Here is an 11,736-nt window from a genome sequence, read left to right on the forward strand (position 1 = left end):
TGCCGTGTAAATAACTCAAGGCTTCAATATATTTGCATAATTATTTCTTCCAAAGATTTTTAGTGTTTTTATTTTAACAATTTATCCTACATAATAAAATCTGATATTAGTTTACATCGTGAGTGTCATAGCTATGATTGCAAATTAACCAGCATATTATTTGTGTGTTGCTATGTAATTTTAAATACAGCCGCCTAGAGCATATGATTGCAAATTTTAGATAAACAATAATGGTCAACTGTGTATTTATATATTATATATCATTTAAAATGGATGATAATCTTATAGAAATTTAATATTTCACAATAATTTTCTCGATTACTTATCTAGCTTCCATCATGTCATCTAAGAGGAAGCTCTAACCACCATATAGTTTTATGATTTGGATTGGTCGTTTATCTCTTCTTCAATAATTGTTAATTTGGTTTGGAACTATAAATTTTTCCTTATTAGTCCATTCTATAAAACATTGTCTAAAATGGCAACAGAAGTTATATTAGTTTCATAACCTTTTGTCAATGTAAGTTGCTAAGAATTATATTAGTGCATTATGTGGTTTTTAAAAACTATTATCAATCGAGGCATATGTATGAATAAATAAACTTTTTTTATCTCTTGTAATTCTTTAGACGCAAATTTTTTTATATTAGCAATCGAAAATATTTTATACTGTAATTAATTAATTTTGTATTAAAAAATTTTATTTTTAGAAATGTCTTGTGTTTTAATTATTTATATGCTAGATTATTTTGATGCAAAATATAATAAATGACAAAATATGGAATTTAGAATAATTGTTTAAAGTTAGCACCTGCAAATAAGGGGATGGGGGCGAAGCCCCCCTAAAAAATTTTAGTTGCGCCCCTGAGATTGTAACTAGCGACGTGATATGCTATGTTATAAAAATACGTTGATTATTTTTAAAGTGAATTGTTTAATAATATTTTAATTTAAATGATAACGCACAGCACGTTTGTCCTCTATTTATATGATGCTAGAACGATTATTAAATTTGAAAATTTTCTGTAATGATTTTATTAGAGAAGCATGTGAAGTCATTTTGTCGGTGATGATTGTTGCCAAATAAAATACTTTACTAGTGTATTAGTTCTTTTAAAAATAACAATATTACGATTACAATCAGAACAATTATGTTTATTTGATTTTTATGGCATATGGATTAGATGCCGATTAGATTTAGAAAAATTTACAGTTCTTTTTATACGAAATATTAGAAAACATGAAAATTCGAGAGCGACAATATTTGCAAAATAGTGTTATATACGCTTCTATATATTTAGACCCTCGATATCAAGTTTTATTGAATATTGAGCAAAAACAAATGGCTAAAGACCATCTTAAGGATTTATGGCATACTCAAAAGCAAAACTACATTATTTACAATATATTGGAGGTTACGACAAAACCTACTGGTAGTAGTCATAATAATAATGATAGCAATAGATGATCTTTAAATTTTACTATTAGATAGAGAAAAAAAATCAAATTATCATCAGATAGAAAGGAGGATCAAAAAATGCCTATTGCAACTTTAATAGTAAAGTTCTCAGAAGTTAAGAGAATAAATAAGGATATAAATATTTTAAAATTCTGGGAAAAAATTCTTCGATATATTTAGAATTATAAATCTTATCTAGAATCTTCATAGCTGTACCGGCATCGCAAGTACAATAATTTTATAAAGATAACTATCTATTTTAGGTAAGGGTATACGTGAATTTTCATCTGTGAAATATATATTGTCCAATTTGCATGGAAATCTCAAGGATGTTTTAGAAGATATTATGATTGTGCGATTGAATAAAATATTTAAAATATAAATTATTTCATTTTTAAATTTTTCATTTGTAGATTATGAATATGTATATATTGAAGTATAATAAATAAATGAATGAAAAAAAAATCTTATTTTGTATCATTATTTTTATGTTCCCCGAACCCGGACCCGGGTCTTTTCAAATTTTAAAATCTTAAAAAATATAACTAAACTGAGATTTGACATCATAACTGCAAGGAAAATTTATTTCATTTTATGTATATTAGTTTACACAAAATGAGTCAAAAAAATAAAACATTTTTTCAGTGGCGTATCCAGGATTTTCTTATAAAGGGTGGGGGGAGGGGAATTTTTGGGGGGCTTCGCCCCCAAACTCTCCTTATCTGGCCTTCGGCCAGCTTTCCCCCGGCCTTTGGCCGGGTTTTATGTTTTAGCTATTCCATTAAATTATTTATAATTTAATAATAATTATATTTCTATTTGTAACTATTATTTACTAATTCGTGCTAATGGATATTACAAGCCTATTTTTTATTATTTTTAGTTAGGTATATTATATTTAATAAAGTTTTTTAAATGTTAAGTTGAAATAAAGTTTAATGTCATTTTTTTTATAAAATTTACTTTAAAAACTAGCCTCAACTTAAATACTCATACAATATAAGTATAATATAATTTTTTTATTGAAAATACTAATAGTAGTGTGTATAAAATATTAATGTTGTTAAACGGCTCGTTTTGAGCCGATTTTTAAAAACGGCTAACTCAATATTTTCGCCAGAAAAATATTAATTAAGCCTCGAAATTTCGATACTATATGTCTAGACCTTTGCTCCTTCTATGAGCAAAATTTTCATATTTTTCTGGATAAATAACTGAGTTAGCCGTTTTTAAAAATCGGCTCAAAACGAGGCGTTTAACAACACTATAAAATATTGACTAGAAAATAATCTAAAAAACAAGTTTTTTCAAACTTTTTATCAAATACAATATTATACAAATTTTTTTATTAATTACTTTATTTATAATGTGATTTTTAATTTCGTGGGAATGGTGCCAATTCATCAAGAATTTTGATTGTCGTTAGAACCAAATCTCCGTGGATATTTAACAGAGCTAACCCATTTACCCGAGATTCGGAAGTAGTACTTCATAAATATGTTTTCAACCTTCTTAAGCTGGAAAGTCCTTTCATTCATACATGTTATAATAGACAAACATGGTAGAATATAAAACAACTTCAAAATATTAGGAATTTGAGCCAAGGTTTCTTTACACCGATTGAGCGCATCAATAGCATGCTCAGGTACAGGGTTGCCATGTCTCCCCCCACCAGCGGGAGACTCCCGCAATTTTTTATTTTATACGCAGACATCTCTCTCCTGCAAAACTACCGCAATTGGAAATCTCCCACAAAAATCTACCGCAATTTTTTAATTTATCCCGGAATTTTTTTTTTTTGTATTTTAACATTTTTAATATATAAATAATAATTTTGAGAGACATTAATTGATGATTTTTATATTTTTAAAATAATTTTAAATATTTATTCGAAAAACATGTCTAGTTTGTAAATTTCTTTCTATCCTGTTTTATTTTTATCCAATAATAAATCAACATCATTTCATTCATATAAGTCAGTACAGGGGAGTATATCAACATCGATTACAATACAAAAATATTCTCTAATAATAAATAATACAGATGCAACTACATTTGCGGAAATCGTATACATCTACCAAGTAGTTCAACATTTACAGAGCTATATCATCACAATGTGGATCGAATCTTTTTCTCATGATATTTAACGACTCCAATATAAGTGCAAACCTTACTTGTGGCAGAAGAAAAATGGGTAAGGCTATCACAAGTGTTTTACTACCTGAATCCTAGGGGTCAATTCTAGACGATTTGAAAGATGGGCATCCATATTCAATTCTAACAGATGTCTAATAAGGGAAATATTAAAACATTTCCCTTGATCCTTCGCTATTTGCTCGGATAGTGAAAAATCCAACGATGTAGCTAGCCACATAATGGTAAATATAGCTGATTCAGAGTTATCAATGATTTGCATGTCAACTTTCTGCGCTGATAATGCCTCTGTAAATTTTGGCAAAAACCAAAGTTACCGAATTGAGGCAGCACAATAATGAATTAATAATTGGCTGTATATGCCATATACTACATAATTCATAATTTTTGCAAGAAGGCAATAATTGTACTATCTGAATGTCAAAATAATTGTGATGAAATGTTTTAACGAATAACTAAAGGAGTTAATGAATTACAAGAGTTTGTAAAGTGATCTGACTTGGAATGGTGTGAGTTGTTGCGTTATAAACCTATCAGGTGGTTGTCATTAATACCTGCCATCGATAGAATTTGAAAATTTTACAAACCCTTAAAAAAATACTTTTCTTAAATAAAGATTTTAAAAGCTGTCCTAAAATTTTGAAAAATTTTTTCGAGTATGAATGGCAGAGGCATATTTGGGATTCGTTTCACATGTGGGAAATCTACTTCTTGCAGTTAATATTCAGTTGCAATCAGAATATTCTTTATAAAAAAGATTCATAAAATCATGCTACAACTCTGTTCATCTATACAGTTAAAAATTGATAATAAATTTTATGGCGCTATTGTTAAAAATATTATATTAAAATGTTCAAATAATACTCTAATTAATACATTTTTAAATGAAGCAGATATTTTTATTGAGACAATTGAATATTTACAATCAAAATTTGATTTTAATAACTCTATTACAATGTATAAATATTATGACCTTGGAACAGAAACCATCAATTGATGGTTTTTATAATTAATAAATACATTCAAAATACCGAAATACATTGATTTCTTGTTTGAGGAGATTGTAATTCTCTTTATTTTTTATGATTCGCCAAAATACTTAAAGTTAGATGGTCTAAAAGCAGAGGAGTAGAATTTTTTCGTAATAACGATAAATCCCCATGCTTGGAAAAAATATGCTAGTATGTCTTCTCCTTACCTCATTCTAATGCCTTATCCGAGCGCATTTTTAGCCTGACGAGGACTGCCTGGAAAAATGAGAGAAATCGGATTGCTTTAACAACATTAAAGGCTGAGCAAATGGTTAAACAAATATATAATATGTCATGCCAGGAATTTTATAAATATCTCAATAACGACGGTAAACATTTAGTTCTATTATTTAAATCTCAAGTAAAATATAATTAAGTTTTAGCAATGGCGCCATAAAATTTATTGTCAATTTTTAATTGTAAAGATGAACACATCTGCAACATAATTTTGTGAATATTTGTTAAGATTCTTCTGACTGCAACTACATTAACAGCATGTAGGGGATTTCCTTCATGTGAAATCTTTCCTAAATATGCCTCTGCCATTCATTATTGAAAAAAAATTTCAAAATATTAGGACAGCTTTTATATTTTATTTAAGAAATATTTTTTTAAAGGTTTATAATTTTAAAATTCCGATGGAGGGTATTAGGAACATATCGTAACCAACATTGTGCTGACTCAATTCTGTAAATACACTCTGTTTTTACCAAATTCACTGAGACATTATCAAATCAGAAAGCTGACATGGAATTTATGATAATCTCGAATCTGCTATATTTACCTGGTTAGCTATGTCTTTGGATTTTTCACTATTTGGGTGGAAAATATTTAATGGTTTTATTGAAACGATCTTAATTTTGATAAAATAGCGGAGGATCTAGGGAAATATTTTAATATTTCCCTTATTAGATGCATCTTTTAGAATTGCATATGTATATCCATTTTTCAAATCATCAAGAATTGACCTCATGGATTTAAATCCTAAAACATTGATGATAGCCTTGCTCATTTTTGTTCTACAAGTATAGTTTTCATTTATATTAGAGTCGTTAAATATTATGGGAAGAAGATTCTACCAACATTGTGATGATAAGTATCTCTGTGAATGTTGTACTACAAGATAAGTGATTACAATTGCCGCAACTGTAATTTCATTATGTATTTAAACGTGATACGTGATAATTAAGCCCCTATCCCCATAATGTTATACACACACGGTCGATTTCCAATTGTGGTCGTTTTGCGGGACATTCTCATAAAATATATTTTTAATTGTAAGATTAAAATCGTTTTTTTTTATAAAATTTTATCTTGTTTACATTCTTTTATATTTAAAAAGGATCGTTGGTTTTTTTTATAAATTATATATTTTAATAAATCAAGATGCTATTTTATTTTGAAAAATAGGTAGCGACTTTGTATTTATATAAACTAAATAAAAAATAATAGGCGCCCGCAAAAATTTTTTTTGGCAATTTTTATATTTCTACTGCAATTTTTATATTTCTCCCGCATAATACCAAATTTGTCCCGCAATTTGAAAATTTTGACCTGGCAACCCTGCCTCTGCATCGAGCGAGATCGCAAAATCATGAACTGGAGAATAGCGATATCAAGACAAAAATAAAATATCTATACAACAAATGACTACCATCTCACCAAGATATCTTGAAATATTGGCTTTCAAGAAAACATAAGGATATAGAATTATTTTAACTATCTCAGGTGATTCTTGCCGTTCCTTGCGCTCTGGTCACAATCGTGTGAGAATTTAGTGCTTTAGCAGTCTCTAAGGACACGATTAGATAATGATACACTAGATGATATTATAAATGTAAAACCAAATCGTACATTATTAAATAATGTGATGTTTTAAATTATTATTTATATAATCTATTTAATTATATATATATAGTTTACATTTAAATTTTAATAAATAAAAATTCATATAAAAGCACTAATTTGGGTGATAACAATATGAATATATTAGATTTTTTATAAATTAATATGGGGTAGGGGGGGGGGGGTGTATCTTACTTGAATTAAGGGTAGTTTCTAAGATCTAAAATTGTTTTAAAAGGTCAATGAAAAAATATTTTTAAACAAGTTTTTGCCCCCAAAACATGTTTATTATATTATATTATTGATCTTTCTAGTTGAACTCCATCCCCGATTACGTCTAAATATTTTACAATAATGATACTATTGTTTCCAATAATATGATCATATTATCCTAAATAAAAAGAATGGGAATGAGTATCTTGGCAATTTCAAAATATTCATACTAAAATCATTTAAGGCTCTGAGTTGAGTATTAGAAAATTGTCACTTTTCTAGTTTACATTAAATGTCAATACATTAAAACTATGCAAAATATTTTTTAAATAGTCATTTTTACTTATTTTTAATTTAAGAAAATATGAAATGAGTATTATGACAAATGTCAACTAGTATATTATCATTGAAATTATATGAAACATTGTCAAAATATTCCAGCCTATTTTAACTAAAATATCTTGCCTACTTTCTAAAAGTGCCTCTTTCCACAATATTGTCACTTTGCATGACCTTGCTTACTAAATTCACCTGGGTTAATATATCAAACCAGATGACAAGAGTTACCAAAAATGGAAAAATTTAATTCTTTAATGCGATGAAATGTTTTTGTGCCAGTTGGGGTCATTCATTTTTTCGGATATGTCTATTAGTGATCGTAAATATCATAAACCAGATTTCTAATTGCATTTACACTCTTAACCTTACACCCTAGTTTCGGATAACAGGGTTAACGTAAAATTATTCATATAATCTTTCAAAATTTGTCATCTCTCAGTCGAAACAAAAAAGTGAATATATATTTTTATACAACGGTAAAAAATGATTTTGTGACTTAATGATCGTTGTCATTAGTGTTGTTAAACGGTTTGATTTGAGCAGATTTTTAAAAGCGGCTAACTCAATATTTTATTCAGAAAAATATTACTCAAAGCTTAAAATTTTGTTCATAGATGGCACAAAGGTTTGGATATCCATAAGCAAAATCTCGAGGCCTAGAAAATATTTTTCTGGCTAAAATATTGAGTTAGACATTTTTAAAAATCAGCTTAAATCGAACCGTTTAACAACACTAGATCAAGTAGCAGATTTAAGCTGTGGCAATCACATGGCATAAATCTCACCGATTTATTTGTAATATTCGAGCTCGAACCCCTTCATAACATCCTCTTATATTTGATTCATTATCGTAAACATGTCCACGACAGTTTATTTTTTATCTCTAAACCCATTTTTTTAGATAATAATAAAAATGCATCTACTAAGCCCTGGCCAGTACTGGAATCGATTAACAAATTGCTCTTATTTTAACGGAGTCGTTGTTAAGTACAACGCAACATATAACTACGGTTAATTGTTTCTGGTGTGCAGGCTAAAAATACTAAAATATTGCGTTTTTAATTGCATCAACAGTTTTTTTTTCTACGATTTTATCTCCTAGCAAGTTAATAATTTCATTGAATTCTTTCAAGGTAATGATTATGAATTTTGCTTTTCTTAATTCGAGGAATGTGATTGAATAATATTACATTCTTATTTTCAAGACTAAAATAATTGAGTAAAATTACAAAATTTGGCATGCACGGCCTTGGAGATAAATATTATGACAATACTTTTCAAGTATACAATGTCAAAAAATGTTTAAAATAATCATTTTTACCTATTTTTAAATAAAAAATATGTGAAATGAGTATGATGACAATTGTCACATCTAAGTGATACATTATTGTTGGAATTATATGAAACATGCTCAAAATATTTATTCTAGCTTATTTTACTAAACTTATTTTTCTGAGATGAGTATTATGAGAACCATTATATGCTTTACAATCACTAAAACCATCTCGAAACATGAATATTTATTCTATTTTAACTAGTAAATTTTAAATATTCTGAGATGAGTATTATGACAATTGTAACCTATATGTTTTACAATCACTAAAACCATCTCGAAACATGAATATTTATTCTATTTTAACTAGAAAAATTTTAAATATTCTGAGATGAGTATTATGACAATTGTCACTTTTAGTTTACATTAAATATTAAACATTAAAATTATGACAATATATTTTTAAAATAATCATTATTATTTATCCCAAATATATAAAAATATACAATGTAATATGACAATTGTCACATTTAAAGCCTAAAATTATTCAAAAAAGATCAAAAAATAAAATAAAGGATTTTACCTCAAATATTTTATCTTTAAAAAATCACAAAATATTTTCTAAAAAAGATTTTAGATCTATTTTGAGCTATATGTGATAAATGCTATATTAGATATTATATTTAATGCATTTTATATTACAGTTTATTTGTATAATATTATTATGTATCATATACATGATTGACGTTTGAAATGCAATAAATAAAGTGACTGTGTTTTAGACTTTACTTCGATGGCGACGAGTGATTTTCTTATTATGAATAAAGAAGAAAAGTCAACTACTGTAATTGGTAAAAGTGATGAATCAAACATTCTAATTATGAAGTGGTGAAATTAATATTATAAGTGAAACGAAATGGTAATCAAGTAAAAAAACAAATATAACTCAAGTAAAATTTAATAATTTGAAACAAAACTATTTTCAAGACTACACTGAATATATAGATTATATTTTGGAGATAAGAGGAATATTGGTATATAAGAAAACCAAGAGAAAATAAAATCATTTGCATTCATGTGGATTAATAATTTGGCAGAGATGAGGTCATTTATACATCCAAGAATTTAAGGAACTAAATTATGCTTAATAGTAGAAATAGGTAGGGCAGTTAGACCAATACAACTCTATTTTTAAGTTGATTCGAATAGAAAGAGGGGAATGCGAAACAGTTGCTGAGTTTTCAGAGTGGCTTAAAAAATTGGCACAAGAATATAAGTTTGAATCAGACCTTGATAGAAGATTAAGAGATTGGTGGCAAGAACAAAAATAGCAACATTGGATAAAGATATTAGTGCCAGATTTCCAGTTGGAATAAATAAATGACCTTGGAGAAAGGGTGAGCTTTCAACAAGTTTTAAATATGGCCTTGGAATGGAAAGAGCTGAGAATGAAGTTACAAATATGATGGTAAAAAGGGTCAATAAACCTAAGGAGCAGGGAGAATAATCAAGGAAATCCTTTTAATCAAAATTACCCACATAATAAAAAGAAAAAGGAAATTTTAATTATTTAATAATAATTATAACAATTTTAAATATAGAGATAATAGTTTTATATCACACAATTTTTGTAATCAAACTTTTTATATCAATTTTTAAATAATCTTTTTTCGACACAATTAAAAAAAATCAAAAATTAATTTATTTAGCGATAATCAAAAAATTTCCTAATAATTTTATGCGAAAAATAAAATAATCAATACATTATTAAAAATAATATCGCAAAAATACATAAACAAAATCGATGGTAAAATTAAAATATACCACGTCGCGTACAAATAATAATAAAAAGAAACATATAATTCTTCTAAATACAACACGTCCTCCCCCCAAAAAAATATTGCTTACTCATTATCATGAATATGTACTCATTGCTCCAATAATAATTCCTCCAAATCCTCCATTATATCTTCAGTGTCTCGTCTTGCACCCATTGCACTAATATTACCCCTTTCGTCCGGTATAGTTGTCACAGGAAACACCCCCACCGGTCTTACTCGTTTCTCTGTATCAGTTACCTTCTTTCTTATCAATCCTATCGTATCTTGACAGCCGGCTTCCCTTCCTGTATTAGAACACGGATCCTCTCTAACATTCCCCACCGCCGAGCATCGTCCCGCCACTTCCCTTCTACGCATCACATGATAATTTCTCCATATTGGAAACGGGAGGTTGTCATGTACGGACAAACGAGCTTCAGTTCCCTCTCTCTTCCTAGAACCAAAAGTCGTCACTGTCTGACAATGCCTCGAGATATGTCCAACACCGCCACACCCATAACACGTCATCTCTCGACCCCTGAATCGACTCCATCAGTTCATCTTCAATCTGTCCATCCACCAATGTAACACCTTGTTGAATCATCCATTTTTCATTCCATACAACACCCATAGTATATCGCTCTTTACCAAATTCACCTCCATTATCATCCCACCTTTCGTCTTAATATACCAGGTTTCCATTGCACGTTTCAATTTTATTCAAAATTTATTTAATACTTACAAATTTATTAATTTACAAAAAAATAATAATTTTAATAATCAAAAAAATAATTTTTAATCGGGTTAAATACAAAAAAAATATTTTACACCATTTTTTACATAAATAACAACTTCATTTCCAAAATACTAACTATTTAATTTTTATTATTTTTTTATTATACTTCTTTTTTTTACATACCCCAATTTTATTTTCGTCTGCTTTCACAACACCAACTGCCTATTATTCCATATATTCTACTTTTTTCACTATTTTATACTGTTTAATTTATTACTATTTTTTTTCACAATTCCCGTTCCCATTAATACGCACATTATATACCCAACGAGCTACACCAAAACATTTTTCATTAAACCCATATTTCATAATTCCCACAACCTTGCCTTCAAAACATTATATTTAACCTCATTTTTTATATTTTATTAAAACAAACAATTTTTCACACTCCAACACACACAAATTACTGCCCCATTTTTATTTAAAAAAAAAATCAAATATTTCTTCGAACAAATAATTACCCACAAATGTTAGGCAATATTTCAATTCAAAATCATTTTCATTTAATTACCCCACAGCAATTTCAAAAATTGTTTTCCATATTTATGGGAAACGTTATAACCTTGTTTTGCTCCCTTCAATTTCGTTTTCCTTTATTTAACCATTACCCAAAAACATTCAATATCAAATTTCCTTGATTTTAATTAAATCAGAGATTTATGCGTTTAACTTCATCCTCACGTAACAATACTCTCAAAAAACGATATACGTTACTGCGTACCTTGGTCAGTATACATATAATGGCTGGTCAAAACGCACGTATTAAACTACCACATCTTACGCCACCAAACTACAGTATCAACTCA

This window comes from Gordionus sp. m RMFG-2023, chromosome 2 (genome assembly GCF_954871325.1).
Source record: "Gordionus sp. m RMFG-2023 chromosome 2, tfGorSpeb1-WG-v2, whole genome shotgun sequence".
NCBI lineage: Eukaryota > Metazoa > Nematomorpha > Gordioida > Chordodea > Parachordodidae > Gordionus > Gordionus sp. m RMFG-2023.